This window comes from Salvelinus fontinalis, chromosome 27 (assembly GCF_029448725.1).
Source record: "Salvelinus fontinalis isolate EN_2023a chromosome 27, ASM2944872v1, whole genome shotgun sequence".
Lineage (NCBI taxonomy): Eukaryota > Metazoa > Chordata > Actinopteri > Salmoniformes > Salmonidae > Salvelinus > Salvelinus fontinalis.
This window is the reverse complement of record NC_074691.1, coordinates 23,646,953-23,665,001: the sequence shown is the minus strand read 5'-3', so window position 1 is coordinate 23,665,001 and position 18,049 is coordinate 23,646,953. Positions and strand designations below refer to the sequence as shown.

Sequence of the window (18,049 nt, the reverse complement as noted above, 5' to 3'; positions counted from 1 at the left end):
TGTTGATCTTAGTTGTGTTTTGATGTATTTTTAATACCTTTAATGACTTTTCTGGTAGATGTTTTCTAAGACCCCTTTTCAATCTACTTTCAATCTTATTCAACATTTTTGGGATGGAAAATAGTTGGAAAATGTATACAATGCATTCGGAAAGTATTCAGACCCCTCATATTTTTCCACATTTTATTATTTTACATCCTTATTGTAAAACTGATTCAATAGTTTTTTTCCATCATCAATCTACACACACCACCCCATAATGACTAAACAAAAAACGTTAGATTCTTGCAAATGTATAAAAAAAAAAAATAATATATCACATTTACATAAGTATTCAGACTCTTTACTCAGTACTTTGTTGAAGCAACTTTGGCAGCGATTAAAGCCTTGAGTCTTCTTGGGTATGACGCTACAAGCTTGGCACACCTGTATTTGGTGAGTTTCTCACATTCCTCTCTGCAGATCCTCTCAAGCTCTGTCAGGTTGGATGGGGAGGATCGCTGCGCAGCTATTTCCAGGTCTATCCAGATTAGAGGTCGACCGATTATGATTTTTCAACGCCAATACTGATTATTGGAGGACCAAAAAAGCTGATACCGATTAATCGGCCGATTTAAAAAAAATGTATTTGTACTAATGAATGAACACTTATTTTAACTTAATATAATAATCAATAAAATCAATTTAGCCTCAAGTAAATAATGAAACATGTTCAAATCGGTTTAGATAATGCAAAAACAAAGTGTTGGAAAAGAAAGTAAAAGTGCAATATGTGCTATGTAAGAAAGCTAACATTTCAGTTCCTTGCTCAGAACATGAGAACATATGAAAGCTGGTGGTTCGTTTTTAACATGAGTCTTCAATATTCCCAGGTAAGAAGTTTTAGGTTGTAGTTATTATAGGAATTATAGGACTATTTCCCTCTATACCATTTGTATTTCATTAACCTTTGACTATTGGATGTTCTTATAGGCACTTTAGTATTGCAAGTGTAACAGTATAGCTTCCGTCCCTCTCCTCACTCGGCTCGAACCAGCAACACAACGACAACAGCCACCATCGAAGCAGCGTTACCCATGCAGAGCAAGGGGAACAACTCAGAGCGAGTGACGTTTGAAACGCTATTAGCGCGCGCTAACTAGCTAGCCCTTTCACTTCGGTTACACCAGCCTCATTTCGGGAGGTGATAGGCTTGAAGTCATAAACAGCGCAATGCTTGACGCACAACGAAAAGCGTCTGCCTACCACCGCTCAGTCAGATACTTAGATACTTGTATGCTCAGTCATATTATATGCAACGCAGGACACGCTAGCTAATATCTAGTAATATCATCAACCATGTGTAGTTAACTAGTGGTTATGATTGATTGTTTTTTATAAGATAAGTTTAATGCTAGCTAGCAACTTACCTTGGCTTACTGCATTCGCGTAACAGGCAGTCTCCTTGTGGAGTGCAACGAGAGAGAGGCAGGTCGTTATTGCGTTGGACTAGTTAAATGTAGGGTTGCAAGATTGGATCCCCCGAGCTGACAAGGTGAAAATCTGTCGTTCTGCCGCTGAACAAGGCAGTTAACCCACCCTCCCACTAGGCCGTCATTGAAAATAAAAATGTGTTCTTCACTGACTCGCCTAGTTAAATAAAAAGGTATTAAAAATATATATATATATATTTTTTAATAATAATAATAATAATAAAATAAATAAAAAATAAATGTATATATTTTTTTTTAAATAAAAAACTCGGCAAATCGGTGCCCAAAAATACCGATTTCCGATTGTTGTGAAAACGTTAAAAATCGGCCCTAATTAAATTGGCCATTCCGATTAATCGGTCGACCTCTAATCCAGATATGTTAAAATCGGGTTCAAGTCCGGGCTCTGGCTGGGTCACTCAAGGACATTCAGAAACTTGTGCCGAAGCCAATCCTGTGTTGTCTTGGTGTGCTTAGGGTCGTTGTCCTGAGGTCCTGAACACTCTGGAGCAGGTTGTCATCTCTGTACTTTGCTCAGTTCATCTTTCCCTCGATCCTGACTAGTCTCCCAGTCCCTGCTACTGAAAAACATCCCCACAACATGATGCTTCCACCACCATGCTTCACCGTAGGGATGGTGCCAGGCTTCCTTCAGACGTGATGCTTGGCATTCAGGCCAAAGATTTCAATCTTGTTTTCACATCAGACCAGAGAATCTTGTTTCTCATGGTCTGAGAGTCCTTTAAGTGCCTTTTGGCAAACTCCAAGCAGGCTGTCATGTGCCTTTTACTGAGGAGTTGCTTCCGTCTGGCCACTACCACAAAGGCCTGATTGGTGCTGCAGAGATGGGAGAACCTTCCAGAAAGACAACCATCTCCATAGAGGAACTCTGGAGCTCTGTCAGAGTGACCATCAGGTTCTTGGTCACCTCCCTGATTAAAGCCTTTCTCCCCCGATTCCTCAGTTTGGCCGGGTGGCCAGCTCCAGGAAGAGTCTTGGAGGTTCCAAACTTCTTCCATTTAAGAATCATGGAGGCCACTGTGTTCTTAGAGAACTTCAATGCGGCAGACAAATTTTGGTACCCTTCCCCAGATCTGTGCCTCGACACAATCCTGTCTCGGAGCTCTACGGACAATTCCTTCGACCTCATGGTTTGGTTTTTGCTCTGACATGCACTGTGGGACTTATGTAATGTGCATTCTCTCTACTTCCACTCATGCTACAACCAGAACTGCAGCTGCAATGAATGAGTATAGTAAAGTGAACTTATTAGCAGCTTGTGTCTAATATCAAGGAATATTTCACTCTCTCTGGTCATAGGAGAAACAACATGAATTGGTGCATGAGGCAGAAATAATGCAGTGACTTGAGTTTCACCATCAGCTGGAAGACTATGTCTCCTTTTCTCAGTGGAGGGAGGGAGAACGAGCAGAGGGATGGTGAGTCAGGTGAGAGGCAACCTCAATGCTTCTCCACTCCATGGTACTTACACCCGTGAGATTGGAAGAACTCTGTGTTTCGTGTGTGTTTCTTACATGCATTTGGTTTATCACCCCTGAGATAATGCTTACTGAGCTAATGGTTTTAGTGGGACTCCTTATAGCCATTAGAGCTATTAGGCATGGGCCAGCAACATTCACACAAAGAAACCATGTGTTTCTACCCCTAGTGAAAACCAAACAACAGACGAAGACTTACTTCTGTTTACCCAGCCCTTCCCTTGCACCTTCCAGACCCCCTGTTCGGGACACACCTAACCTGTTACACGCGCGCTTGCACACTGCACACCCAACCTCTGTGTGAGTAACAGTGGTAAAATGTGACTAGAACAAGTAGAGTGTGAGTGAGGTGAGCAGGGGGGTTGGGGTTATCTTCAGCCCAGATTATGTTCAAACTGATCTGTGTAAATTCTCTCTAATTACGGGCCTAAAGCCTCAGAGTTGGTACTGTTTCTCCAGTTGCGTGTGCATGTCTAAGTCTGTGTGTCTATGTCTGTGTGTGTGTGTGTGTTTAAGGATTAGACTGGGTATTAGTTCTGTGAGCTCTACCTTTCCTGCCAGAACAGCAACACAGTGAACCAGTGGCTCTCAGAATCTGGCCTACATTTAGGCTAACTCAATAAGGACACAAAGACCAGGCCTACATTTTTTTGCAAATTTATTGAAAACGAAAGACAAATATCTAATTTACATAAGTATTCACACCCCTGAGTCAATACATGTTATAATCACGTTTGGCAGCGATTACAGCTGTCAGTCTTTCTGGGTAAGTCTCTAAGAGCTGTGCACACATGAATTGTACAATATTTGCGCATTATTCTTTAAAAAATTCTTCAAAATTTGTCAAGTTGGTTGTTCATCAAGCCAATGTAAGTCAAAACTAACTAGGCCACTCAGGAACATTCAATGTCTTGGTAAGCAACCCCAGTGTACACTACCGGTCATCTACTAATTCAAGGGTTTTTCTTTATTTTTAAGATTTTATACATTGTATAATAATAGTGAAGACATAAACTATGAAATAACACATATGCAATCATGTAGTAATCAAAAAAATATATATTTTATATGAGATTCTTCAAATAGCCTCCCTTTGCCTTGATGACAGCTTTGCAAACTCTTGGCATTCTCTCAACCAGCTCCATGAGTTAGTCACCTGGAATGCATTTCAATTAACAGGTGTGCTTTGTTAAAAGTTCATTTGTGGAATTTCTTTCCTTCTTAATGCGTTTGAGCCAATCAGTTGTGTTGTGACAGGGTAGGGGGGTATACAGAAGATGGCCCTATTTGGTAAAAGACCAAGTTCATACTATGGCAGTATCAGCTCAAATAAGCAAAGAGAATACGACAGTCCATCATTACTTTAAGACATGAAGGTAAGTCAATACGGAACATTGCGTGAACTTTGAAAGTTTCTTCAAGTGCAGTCGCAAAAACCATCAAGCGCCATGATGAAACTGTCTCTCATGAGGACCGCCACAGAAATGGAAGACCCAGAGTTACCTTTGCTGCAGAGGATAAGTTAATTAGATGCACCAGCCTCAGAAATTGCAGCCCAAATAAATGCTTCACTGAGTTCAAGTAAAAGACATCTCAATATCAACTGTTCAGAGGAGACAGTCTGAATCAGGCCTTCGTTGTCGAATTGCTGCAAAGAAACCACTACTAAAGGACAACAATAATAAGAAGAGACTTGCTTGGGACAAGAAACACGAGCAATGGACACATAAGACCGGTGGAAATGTGTCCTTTGGTCTGGAGTCCAAATTTGGAGAATTTTGGTTCCAACCGCCGTCTTTGTGAGATGCAGTGTGGGTGAACGGATGATCTCCGGATGTGTATTTCTCACCATAAAGCATGGAGGAGGTGGTGTGATAGTGTGGGGGTGCTTTGCTAGTGACACTGTCTGTGATTTATTTAGAATTCAAGCCACACTTAACCTTCATGGCTACCACAGCATTCTGCAGCGATACGTCATCCCATCTGTTTTTTAGCTTAGTGGGACTATCATTTGTTTTTCAACAGGACAATGACCCAATACATCTCCAGACTGTGTAAGGGCTATTTGACCAAGAAGGAGAGTGATGAGTGCTGCATCAGATGACCTGGCCTCCAGAATCCCCAGACATCAACCCAACTGAGATGGTTTGGGATGAGTTGGACTGCAGAGTGAAGGAAAATGATCAGCATATGTGGGAACTCCTTCAAGACTATTGGAAAATCATTCCAGGTGAAGCTTGTTGAGAGAATGCCAAGAGTGTGCAAAGCTGTCATCAAAGCAAAAGGTGGCTGTTTAACACTTTTTTAACTACATGATTCCATATGTGTTATTTTATAGTTTTGATGTCTTCACTATTATTCTACAATGTAGAAAATAGTAAAAAATAAAGAAAAACCCTTGAAAGAGTAGGTGTTAACTTTTGACCGGTAGTGTATATTTGGCCTTGTGTTTTAGGTTACTGTCCTGCTGAAAGGTGATTTTGTCTCCCTGTGTCTGTTGGAAAGCATACTGAACCAGGTTTTCCTCTAATATTTAACCTGTGCTTAGCTCTATTAAAATGTATTTTTATCTATATAAACCCCATAGTCCTTGCCGATGACAAGCATACCCATAACCTGATGCAGCCGCCACCATGCTTGAAAATACGAAGAGTGGTACTCAGTGATGTGTTTGCCCGAAACATAACACTTTGTATTCACGACAAAGTTAATTTATTTTCAGTTTTACCGTAGTCCCTTATTGCAAACAGGACACATATTTTGGAATAGTTTTATTCTGTACAGGTTTCCTTCTTTTCACGTTTAGGAATAGTTTTATTCGGTATAGGCTTCCTTTTCACTCTGTCAATTAGGTTAGTATTGAAAGAGTAACTACAATGTTGTTGATCCATCCTCAGTGCTCTCCTATCACAGCCATTAAACTCTGTAACTGTTTTAAAATCACCATTGGCCTTAAGTTGAAATCCCCGAGTGGTTTCCTCTCTCTCAGGCAACTGAGTTAGGAAGGACGCCTGTATCTTTGTAGTGACTGAGTGTATTGATACACCATCCAAAGTGTAATTAATAACTTCACCATGCTCAAAGGGATATTCAATGTCTGCTTTTTATTTTATTTTAACCCATCTACCAATAGGTGCCCTTCTTTGCAAGGCATTGGAAACCTCCCTGGTCTTTGTGGTTGAATCTGTGTTTGAAATTCACTGCTCGACTGTGGGACATTACAGATAAGTGTGTGTGTGTGTGTGTGTGTGTGGGTGGGGGTGGGGGTGTGGGGGGGGGGGGGGGGGGTGTACAGAGATGAAGTAGTCATGCAAAAATCATGTTAATCACTATTGTTGCACACAGTTAGTCCATATTATGTGACTTGTTAAGCAAATGTTTACTCTTGAACTTATTTAGGCTTGCCATAGCAAAGGGGTTGAATACGTATTGACTTAAGACATATCAGCTTTTAATTTGTTTGTTAAAATTTCTAAAAAACATAATTCCACTTTGACATTATGGGGTATTGTGTGTCGGCCAGTGACACAAAATTTAAATTTAATACATTTCAAATTCAGGCTGTAATACAACAAAATGTGGACAAAGTCAAGGAGTGTGAATACTTTCTGAAGGCACTGTTACAAGTCCACTTCAGTCCCACACTTTATGGCCAGCTGAAGTGCCCTTCACCCAGGAGAGGTCAACAAACAACCGTGAGAACCATGATTCCCCATCCTTCAGAACCTTCACAGCCTCATGTGTTCCATCAACAAGTACTGAAGCTTCATAACACATGAACACTTATATAAATGTGGTATGAGTTACAGGAGCACAATGAAATTTAATGTTATAGCATAATATACATTTAGTTCATCTCAATAGACCCTATATACACAGTATATTTACTCTATTGCACATCATCCTGTAAAATGCCTAATTTCTTCATACTGTTTATACAGGCACAATTCATAAAGTAGCTTAGCGTGTTCATAGTGCAGTCCATAGTTTTTTGCTGTGTGTTGTGTACATACTGTATGTGGATTGTATGGATGCTGTGTCTCTATATCTTGTCAGTATATTCTGTTTGTCTGTCCGTATATTCTGTTTGTTGTGGCAGCACCATTTCACGAGTCAAATTCCTGTACATGCAAATGTATTTGGAGAATATAGGTGATTCTGAAGGAAGACTGACAGTCAGATGTCCTATGGCTGCTGTATGAGACTTATGTGCCTTCGTAGTCAGCAGATGACACAGATAGAATCAGGTCTGTATAGGGTGTATAGAGCAGCTGCAGCCCTCTCTTTCTCTATCTCTCCCTTTTCTCTCTCCCCCTCTATCACAATACAGCCTGAGTCAGCTTTCATCCGTCAGATCTCTCACTACACAAAGGACCCCCCCCCCCCCCCAACACACACACACACACACACACTCCATGCACATCTCATCCTCTCTACCTACCACCATGATCCCACCCGCCAAAATAACAAACATCCACAAGCAGCTCCCGCATTCATATCTAATCTATCAAATCTGTCTGAGCCCAAGGAAAGGAGAGAGAAAGAAAGTTAATATGGATAGAGACAAAATAGAGAAGAAAGAGAGGAAGGATAAAAAAGGAGAGGGAGAAATGGAGGGAGCCCTTCCCCCTTTCCCCAATACCCTTGTTGAGTGCTACTGCTGAGAGACTCAGTCTAAATCATGACGTAATTTAATTCAGCTCCATTCAGGACAATGGCCTGGCCTGTGAGCTCTAGACCTCCCCTACCTCTCCCTTGTTTTCTTTCTCCCTGTGTCCCTCTCCTCTTTTCTTCCTCACTTTTTTCACCCTCTTCCTTTCTCCATCTGACTTTTTCCCCCCTCTCTCCATCTCACTCCCTCCATTCATTAATTCATTACTTTCCTCCTTCCTTCCTTCCTACCTCATTTCCCCCAACTCATAAATATAACTGTCACCTCTTCAGGTCTTCCATGACAGTGATATCCATAGAGACATGATGTTTAGGAAGTCATATAATGTCTCCCCTAACAGCTTTGCCAAGTCCAGCATTCCCTATAAGTAGCCCTGGAGATTCCAGAGGGATTCTGAGGGTCATTCCGAACCACTCCAAGCATATACTTTCCCATATTAAAATATACACACACGGCAGAGCATATATACTTACAGACTAGGGCACATAGAATACAGAGAACATGAGTGTGCCAAGCCTAGTTCTCAAATCTCTAGATGTTCACCCACACTAAGAGTTCTCTTACACTGCTAAACAACATGTCAATCACAACTGTCACTTGAAATCTTAAGTCCATAAACTTTATATGAGCTATATGACAGATAAACAGTTGTGATATTGATATGAAGTGCTAAAGGAGTGCTGTGGGAGCCGTAAGAGTGCCATGGACAGACCTCTCCTCTCATAGCTTGGTCATCAGAGGCTAACTTCTTTGGGCTGCGGGGGCAGTATTGAGTAGCTTGGATGAAAGGTGCCCATTTCAAACGGCCTCGTACTCAATTCTTGCTCGTACAATATGCATATTATTATTACTATTGGATAGAAAACACTCTCTAGTTTCTAAAACCGTTTGAATTATATCTGTGATCTTCACCCGGATCTTATCAAGGTGAATCCATGATGTGCTGTTCTGTCATACCAAGGAGTCAGGGGTCGGTCTATACATAGAGCTACTATATATAGAGAGGGACAACAGAGAAAGTAGAGAGAATCTGGGACTGGGTTCTTAATCAAGTAAGAATAAATTCCAGCTCTTCTCTCACCAAGGGGCCAAATGTGGTTTCTTCACCTCAGAGAGGAGCACCTCTGACTGGGCAGGGTCTGACCACACATTCCCCTTCCATCAACCTTGTGTGTTCTTGTTTGCCGCATGGACAATAGAGAAGAACAACAGTGCCAACTGATAGCAGTGTCTATGCCACACAATTGTTTACTGCCCTCTACTCATTGCACTAAATCTGTGGTGACAGTCAATCATTATGGATGGTGTCTGACATGTCTGCAATAAGAGAGTTGAACACAAACAAAAACAAGTAACAACAACATCCAAGTACAAATAGTGCCCAAGGTGGGGTGTGTATTGGGTCTGGGAGGAGGGGCAGAGGACACTCATAGGGACATGAGTAGCTGTAATAGGCCAAAGGCGTTGCCGTGAGTTACAGCAGTCTCTCCGCCTCGGCAACGTTATGGTAACGGTTTTAAATGTGATTAAATCAGACAAGGACTAACCCAAGAGGGAGAGAACACAAGACTGAGAAAAAATAATCAGTCACAAATGCCAACCTTCTGTTCGTTCCCTCCTTTTCCCCCCACTGTTCGGAGTCCTACCTTGAAAGTTTAACTTAGTGTTGCACTATTAGACTTATCTACAACCTGACATATTTAGGCTAGTATGGATCTAATAAACACCTCGGAGTGGATCCACTCTTCTCTCTCTGGCTCTGATATTTTGTCCTCCAAGTGTCTCTCTCTCTGATAGAGATGCAGGGCTGATCTTCACCGACGTTTAACAACTTAAAGTGTCACTCAGGATTTCACACTGCAGCCCAATGAATCCAAAAGGAACAGAAGGAATAGAGAGAGTAGGAGAGAGAATACCGGACACACACCTGCCATGACTGGGCCATACAGTACAGAACAGACGTTAGACATAGAAAGAAAAAGAGAGCAGAAAATAGAGAATCATAGTGAACTTCAGAGATTGCATGTGTGTGCATGCACACTCGCATGTGTGTCGGAGTGGAAAAAAAAAAAATTTCCACACTTAATGCCTTGGCTCTGCATGAGCATGCTGCAACAACAACAAAAACAACAACATCTGCACGACAGTATTTCAACCTGAAGAGGGCCTGTCATGATTAAACACTGGAGATGATACTGATGCCACATAAAATGTTGAGCTACACGTGCAACACAGCATTCCTAACCTTGCCCACAATGTCTGCTGTGTGGATCGAGCAATAAACAAGTCGAGCAGTCATTTGAAAGACTAAGAACATTTCAGCGAGATTACTCAAAGTGGAAATCTTTGGATTTTTTTGCCCTTGACAATCAACCGTTCTCTGTCGTGGGTGATGTTGGCTTTCGCCTATCGGAGTTACCCATGAATAGCGTCACTGCTATTTGCTTCACTCCATACTATGGAACGCCGTTTGGGTCTTCGCGTGTCAAAAAAGATACACGTCAAATAACACTATTTGACAAGTCAAACAAGCTTTTAATTTGACATTTAAAATAACACAGTTCTATTATAGAATGTTGTGTGTTCTGAATTTGCACGTGCAAGCCAAGCGCCACCACTATCAGTAGCACTGTCAAAGCTGTACAAAAAAGCCTGCAGACAAGCAAAAACCGGCCACGAACGATGAGTTTACAATACCACGTTGATAATAAAGCATTATTTCGTCGACCGCAACTTCTGGGGTAGCTAGCTTTAGCTTGGTACCTAGCTAGCACCAATACAACCAGCATGAAAACAATGACAAGTAGAAACTGCAGTCATTTTCATTATTCTTAGCAATGATTTAGGAATCCTTGTAAGTATTAGCTAGGAAGTTCACCTATTGAAATTGAACTTCAGTTCATGAAAATAAATAGCTAGCCAGCTACTTAACCCTGTTGCCCAAAGCTAACGTTATAAGCAGCCAGCTAGCTTCATCTGGCTAGTGATGCTCTACCGGACCGGGTTATGTGTTGTGAAGCTAGCCACAATAAGGATTAGGCACAATAGTGGAATTTGCAGTTTGCCATCAAAATAAAAGTACCTCCTTTGAAAGTGATGCAGAAGGTTACAATTGGTGGAATCATGCCATATTTAGACTAGATAATGTTAAACACGGTTGGAATGTGAAGCAATGAAATGGGGTATCAGTCTACTCGGTGACACCCACAGAACACAACTGTGAAGAGTTTATGGAAATATTAACGTTGTAGCTCTTGTCGTGGGACTGTGACTGTGTGAAATCACCTCCCCAGTCAGCCCATTGTGTGTATTGACATTCATATTGCAGTGTACAGCTTACCTAAGGATTGGGGATCAATGAAATTGGGTATCAGTCTACTCAATACCCAAGATATTTTTTCTCAACGTCCTCCTCAGAATAATCAGACTCAAACATCCCTGCAGTATTGTTTTTCCTCAGGAATAGTGTTCAATACACATAGGTTGACAATAAATGTGGCTCAATTCACAGTTGTTTCAGAGTCCCGCAATAAGAGCTACGACGCTAATGTTCTCTGGGAGTCACTGAGTAGACTGATACCCCATGTCATTGATCCACAATCTATAGGTAAGGCTATGCAGTGAAATAAGTATGCCCCCAATGCAATTCTAAAGTATAATACATCCAGCGTGATTTCAACAATTTTTTGTCAAATTAACAAATTGTCTTTTGATTTTATATAACAACATTTCAACCTCGTTTAGCATGATCTATTCAACTAGGGCATAATTCTCCTATTTGTATTAATTTGCATCACTGTCAATTACATACGTTTGTTTTGAAGGATAACAACAAAGTCCACTATTGTGGCTAATCCTTATTGTGGCAAGCTTCACAGATGGGCCGACCACCATTAATCAAATAAGAAGTGTCTTATAAATTAGGGTTATATTAGATGACCCAAGCTATATAGTTAGCTAGCTATATAGCTACTGAAACAGATGTTGTTTAACTAACCATATAGCTACTGAAACTGATGTAATTTTGCTATGTTTTTGGGAAAGAACATTGTTTGCATCCATGAGCTAGCTAGCTTTTTTTTAAATGACCAGCACTGTAGGTGCGCGAGACAACTTTACCAGCATCATAGCATATGTATCGATGAACCATTGTGATATATGGAATACGAGTGATAGTGTAATCAATGTGTAATAACTACGTAAAACATGTATGAACGCGTTAAATTATTATGTGACGTGCAGTCACATTCAGGTCCTGATTGGTCAACAAGCTTATTTGACACGTCAAATAGACCCAAACATCATTCCAAGTAAGTGAAAGAAATAGGTTTTGATTATGTTTTACTGGTAATGGGGACATACGTAAATGCCAACAAAATAACTTTTCGGTCGTGTGTGTATGTGTGTATGTAACCTTTGTTTAACTAGGCAAGTCAGTTAAGAACAAATTCTTATTTACAATGCCAAACCCGGACGACGCTGAGCCAAATTGTGCGCCGCCATATAGGACTCTCCATCACGGCTGGATGTGATACAGCCTGGATTCGAACCAGGGACTGTAGTGCAGTGCCTTAGACCGCTGCATCCATGTGTGTGTTAACAATTTAACTGTACTAGAATGCTTAAAAGGCCGCAACATTTTTTGTGCACCTTGATTTGTGGAGTTTCTTCTCTGCAGATCCTCTCAAGCTCTGTCAGGTTGGATGGGGAGCATCGCTGCACAGCTATTATCAGGTCTCTCCAGAGATGTTTGATCGGGTTCAAGTTCAGGCTCTGGCTGGGCCACTCAAGGACATTCAGAGACTTGTCCAGAAGCCACTCCTGCATTGTCCTGGCTGTGTGCTTAGGGTTGTTGTCGTGTTGGAAGATGAACCTTTGCCACAGTCTGAGGTCCTGAGTGCTCTTGATTAGGTTTTCATCAAGGATCTCTCTGTACTTTGCTCAGTTCATCTTTTCCTCGAGCCTGACTAGTCTCCCAGTCCTTGCATCAGAAAAACATCCCCGCAGCATGATGCTGCCACCACCATGCTTCACCATAGGAATGGTGCCAAGTTTACTCCAGACAAGACGCTTGGCATTCAGGCCAAAGAGTTCAATCTTGGTTAAAGTATAATACATCCAGCGTTTCTCAAGGTCTGAGAGTCCTTTAGGTGCCTTTTGGCAAATTCCAAGCGGGCTGTCATGTGCCTTTTACTGAGGAGTGGCTTCTGTCTGGCCCCTCTACCATAACAGCCTGATTGGTGGAGTGCTGCAGAGATGGTTATCCTTTTGGAAGGTTTTGACATCTCCACAGAGGAACTCTGGAGCTCTGTCAGAGTAAACCATTGGTTCTTGACCATGGCCTTTCACCCCAGATTGCTCAGTTTGGCCAGACAGGCAGTTCTAGGAAGAGTCTTGGTGGTTCCAAACTTCTTCCATTTAAGAATGATGGAGGGCACTGTGTTCTTGGGGACATTCAATGGTGCAGAAATGTTTTGGTACACTTCCCCAGATCTGTGCCGACAAAATCCTGTCTCTGAGCTCTACGGACAATTTCTTCAACCTCATGGCTTGGTTTTTGCTCTGACATGCACTGTCAACTGTGGGACCTTATACAGACAGGTGTGTGCCTTTCCAAATCATGTCCAATCAAGTTTAAGTTTGAGTTCGAGTTCATTAAGTTCAAGTTTGAGTTTACCACAGGTGGACTCCAATCAAGTTGTAAAAACATCTCAAGGATGATCAATGGAAACAGGATGCACCCAAGCTCAATTTGGAGACTCATAACAAAGGGTCTGAATTTTAATACATTTTTTTATTTATTCTACAAACCTGTTTTCACTTTGTCATTATGGTGTTTTGTGTGCAGATCGATGAGGGAAAACATTTATTTAATACATTTTTAGAATAAGGTTGTAACGTAACAAAATGTGTAAAAAGTCAAGGGGACTGAATACTTCCTGAATGCACTGTATAGTGTGTATAACAACAGACGAACACCTCGTATCTTAGTAGTGTCTATAACATGAAAATAACAGTATGGGACACATTAGTATAGTGTTAATTCTGTGTTATTAAAACAGTGGGAGAGGGCTCAGAGGGGGGAGGGGTGGTGGTATAGCTGAAAGCGGAGAGGGTGAGAGAGTTGCTGTGGGGAAAAGTCCACTAACACCCCCTTTAATTCAGACAGACACACACAAACACCTTTGGGACACCAACAAGCCCCCTGGCACACTCTCTCGCCCTTCCTATGACTATGTGACATACTGGGCTTATTCTCAAAAGTGATTGGATCTCACCACCCCACAGAAATCCACACCATAGGAACTGAAATAGTTGTGTTCCTATCCTATCCCTTCCTCTCATCAAGCCTGACATAGATTTTCACTTCTCTCTCTCCCTAGTATCCCTTACAACTTCCCACATTATTAAGGTCTGCATCTGTCCCACTAGCCTGTGCTTGCTGTCCACAGCCTCCCTCAGTCTCACTATCTCTCTTTTAACAATACACATGAGAACTTTGAGGGTGAAAGGGGAAGATATTGATTTGTTTTGTTTGAGCAATTTCACCCAAATTGACCTCCCACCCTCCCACCATGCTCCCTCCCCATCCCTACCCCAGCAGGGCTAGCTAAGTATGGGGGCAGATGTCCAACTGAGCTAGGGTAGGTTGGTGGTGTATTGTCCACTGAGCCTCTCAATAGTAATTAAGCCCCCCTCTAGCCCCCCCTGCCTCAACACCTCGCGCCCTTCCTGCCACCACTGAGGGCTCTAATTTGGGTCATGGGCTGCAGAATGGCATTTCTGCCCTACCCAAACAGCTACTTTGTCAAACAGACAGACAGGCAGGTACGGAGAGGAAACCAACACACACCAACTAACAAAAGGCCCTCAGAGATACCAGGAGTGAAGAGATGGAGAAATTAAATAACACACAATTTAAAAAGAGAGTCAACATAGCCCAATGGTGTGCAGTGGAGGGTATACACAGGTATACGGCATTGCATATACTCACTTCTTAATTCCCACGATGCGTATCAAAGTAGTGTGGTGGTGGAATAGGCCGTATCAATTAATAAGGTTGATATAACAGATCAGAATGTTTAGCTTAAAATGTTGATAAACTATTATTTCTTCGCATTGTTAGAGCAGCAATAGGCACACAGCCAGTGGGCATTCCACACAAATGTTACAAAATGCAATTGCGGGAAAACACCATGCACATACAAGCGGATGCAAGCAGTTTCATAGACAGAGATGGAAATATCTGTTAGAAGTTTAGAAAGAGGGAAGATCTGAAGATGCAACAACTATTATGGGTCGATATATGACTAGGATAATGTCTTTGGCTGCCAGACAATGAAAGAACAGGACAGCGTATACAATAAAGTCTTTATAAAATAATTGCCGCCATGTTTCTATGGTGGTATTTTGGCTATAGGTTACTTTGAAGCAAGGTAAGACATGCCTCAGAATATGAAGTAAAATGTCCAGGTTTCATTCAATGAAGAAACAGGAAAAATATAGTGATGCTAATGATAGACCTAACCATCTTCTGGTAGATGGAAAGGCTTTCCCAGAAACCATCTCTATTAAATGTTCACAAGCTACAAAGTAGCCTATGCTTACCTGGCAGAATGATACCATGATTATTTGCATCAATCCAGTGTCCATTTCTTTTGCAAACTCCATCTCATATGCGCTACAGAAACAATGCTAACCACACAACATTGCTAGGTGCCTGCAGCACAGTTTAATTAAAGGGTAACTACATGAAAAATAAAAATGTCTTACATTTTTCCCAGACCTCAAAAGTCATCACGATGTGGTTCACGCATTGTTGTGGACTTAGAACACCCACTTTTGTTGTTTTTAAAAACCTCTAAATTTCTGACTTAACTGACAGCCTAATGTATCTGTTTCAATTGTAGGCCTACTATTAGCCTACTTGCAGAGTACAGGTTGGGTTGGCCTTCCCTTCGCCGGGCGAGCCGGTTAGGATTTGTTTTTGCTAAATTAGAGTACACACTTCTCCAGGCACTACACCACTGACATAGCCCATTCATGGCCCATGCAAAAAATTAACTCTACATAGAAACAGTGCATGGAAATAACTCCATGTCAATTTAGCAAACAGACACTTCTACACAGAAAACATTTGAGTATAAACTTCTGTCAACAGCATCGGTGAGAAGCTTCCTCCATTGTATCTATACCGGATATACAGTTGAAGTCGGAAGTTTACATACACTTAGCTTGGAGTCATTAAAACTCGTTTTTCAACTACTCCACAAATTTCTTGTTAACAAACTATAGTTTTGGCAAGTCGGTTAGGACATCTACTTTGCGCATGACACAAGTAATGTTTCCAACAGTTGTTTACAGACAGATTATTTCACTGTATCACAATTCCAATGGGTCAGAAGTTTACATACACTAAGTTGACTGTGCCTTTAAACAGCTTGGAAAATTCCAGAAAATTATGTCATGGCTTTAGAAGCTTCTGATTGACTCAGATTATGTCAATTAGCCTATCAGAGATGTACCTGTGGATGTATTTCAAGGACTACCTTCAAACTCAGTGCCTCTTTGCTTGACATCATGGGAAAATCAAAAGAAATCAGCCAAAACCTCAGAAAAAAAATTGTAGACCTCCACAAGTCTGGTTCATTCTTGGGATCAATTTCCAAACGCCTGAAGGTACCACGTTCATCTGTACAAACAATAGTACTCAAGTATAAACACCATGGGACCATGCAGCCGTCATACCGCTCAGGAAGGAGACACGTTCTGTCTCAGAGATGAACGTACTTTGGTGCGAAAAGAGCAAATCAATCCCAGAACAAAAGCAAAGGACCCTGTAAAGATGGAGGAAACAGGTACAAAAGTATCTATATCCACAGTAAAACGAGTCCGATATCGACATAACCTGAATGGCCGCTCAGCAAGGAAGAAGCCACTGCTCCAAAACCACCATAAAAAAGCCAGACTACGGTTTGCAACTGCATATGGGGACAAAGATCATACTTTTTGCAGAAATGTCCTCTGGTCTGATGAAACAAAAATAGAACTGTTTGGCCATAATGAGGGAGGCTTGCAAGCCGAAGAACACCATCCCAACCGCGAAGCACGGGGATGACAGCATCTTGTTGTGGGGGTGCTTTGCTGCACGAGGGACTGGTGCACTTCCCAAAATAGATGGCATCATGAGGGAGGAAAATTATTTGGATATATTGAAGCAACATCTCAAGACAACAGTCAGGAAGTTAAAGCTTGGTCGCAAATGGGTCTTCCAAATGGACAATGACCCCAAGCATACTTCCAAAGTTGTGGCAAAATGGCTTAAGGACAACAAAGTCAAGGTATTGGAGTGGCCATCACAAAGCCCTGACCTCAATCCTATAGAAAATGTGTGGGCAGAACTGAAAAAGCGTGTGCGAGCAAGGAGGCCTACAAACCTGACTCAGTTACACCAGCTCTGTCAGAAGGAATGGGCCAAAATTCCACCAACTTATTGTGTGAAGCTTGTGGAAGGCTACCCAAAATGTTTGGCCCGAGTTAAACAATTTTAAGGCAATACACTCAATTAGTATTTGGTAGCATGTAAACGTCTGACCCACTGGGAATGTGATGAAATAAATAAATCATTCTCTCTACTTTTATTCTGACATTTCACATTCTTAAAATAAAGTGGTGATCCTAACTGACCTAAAACAGGGAATTCTTACTAGGATTAAATGTCAGGAATTGAGAAAAACTGAGTTTAAATGTAGTTGGCTAAGGTGTATGTAAACTTCTGACTTCAACTGTGCCTCCACCTCTCAAATCAGTGAGAATAGGCTCTACCTACGAACAACGTCTGTGGTGGAGAAATTACAGGAGAGGAACTAACGATGATCTGAATTTTAAATAATCACTCGTAATCTGCAATGGAATAACAACAATATCAAGAACCAACAACCCTGCGGAAAAGCAAACATGTTTCATTCAACTGCCTCAGCAGGAAAACTAGAAAACACTGTTCACAGCATAGGGGAGAGAACCTTTCGACAAAGAGGTCACACATACTTCACACAACAGTGTCAGCAGGGAGAAGATATCACACCAACACACAAATGGAGCCAACGCACAACCACAACTGACAGCAATAAGAGGGCTAGATACAACACACAACTAACCAACAACCAAAAAGGACGACAAAAGCACACAACACAAGTTTCATTCAAATGACCTTTACCAGACGCAAGAAATACATGTGGAACTAAAACAGAGCCAGCTCTTACATCCATGTGAATAAAAACATGAATAGGAGTACTCATTCCTACCAGACACACCATCGAGGCATTCACCTTCAAAGACTTTCAATTTACCACAAGGCCCCCAGTTTACCACAAAAACTAAAATATTATATGAAAGATAAAGAAATC

General features: G+C 41.5%; 1 protein-coding gene across 2 annotated transcripts in view; it reads right to left on the bottom strand.

The window, feature by feature from the left end:
* Window positions 1-18,049, bottom strand: part of LOC129825324 (pleckstrin homology domain-containing family G member 1-like) — a 78,316-nt gene that overhangs the window by 45,158 nt on the left and 15,109 nt on the right. The window lies entirely within an intron of this gene.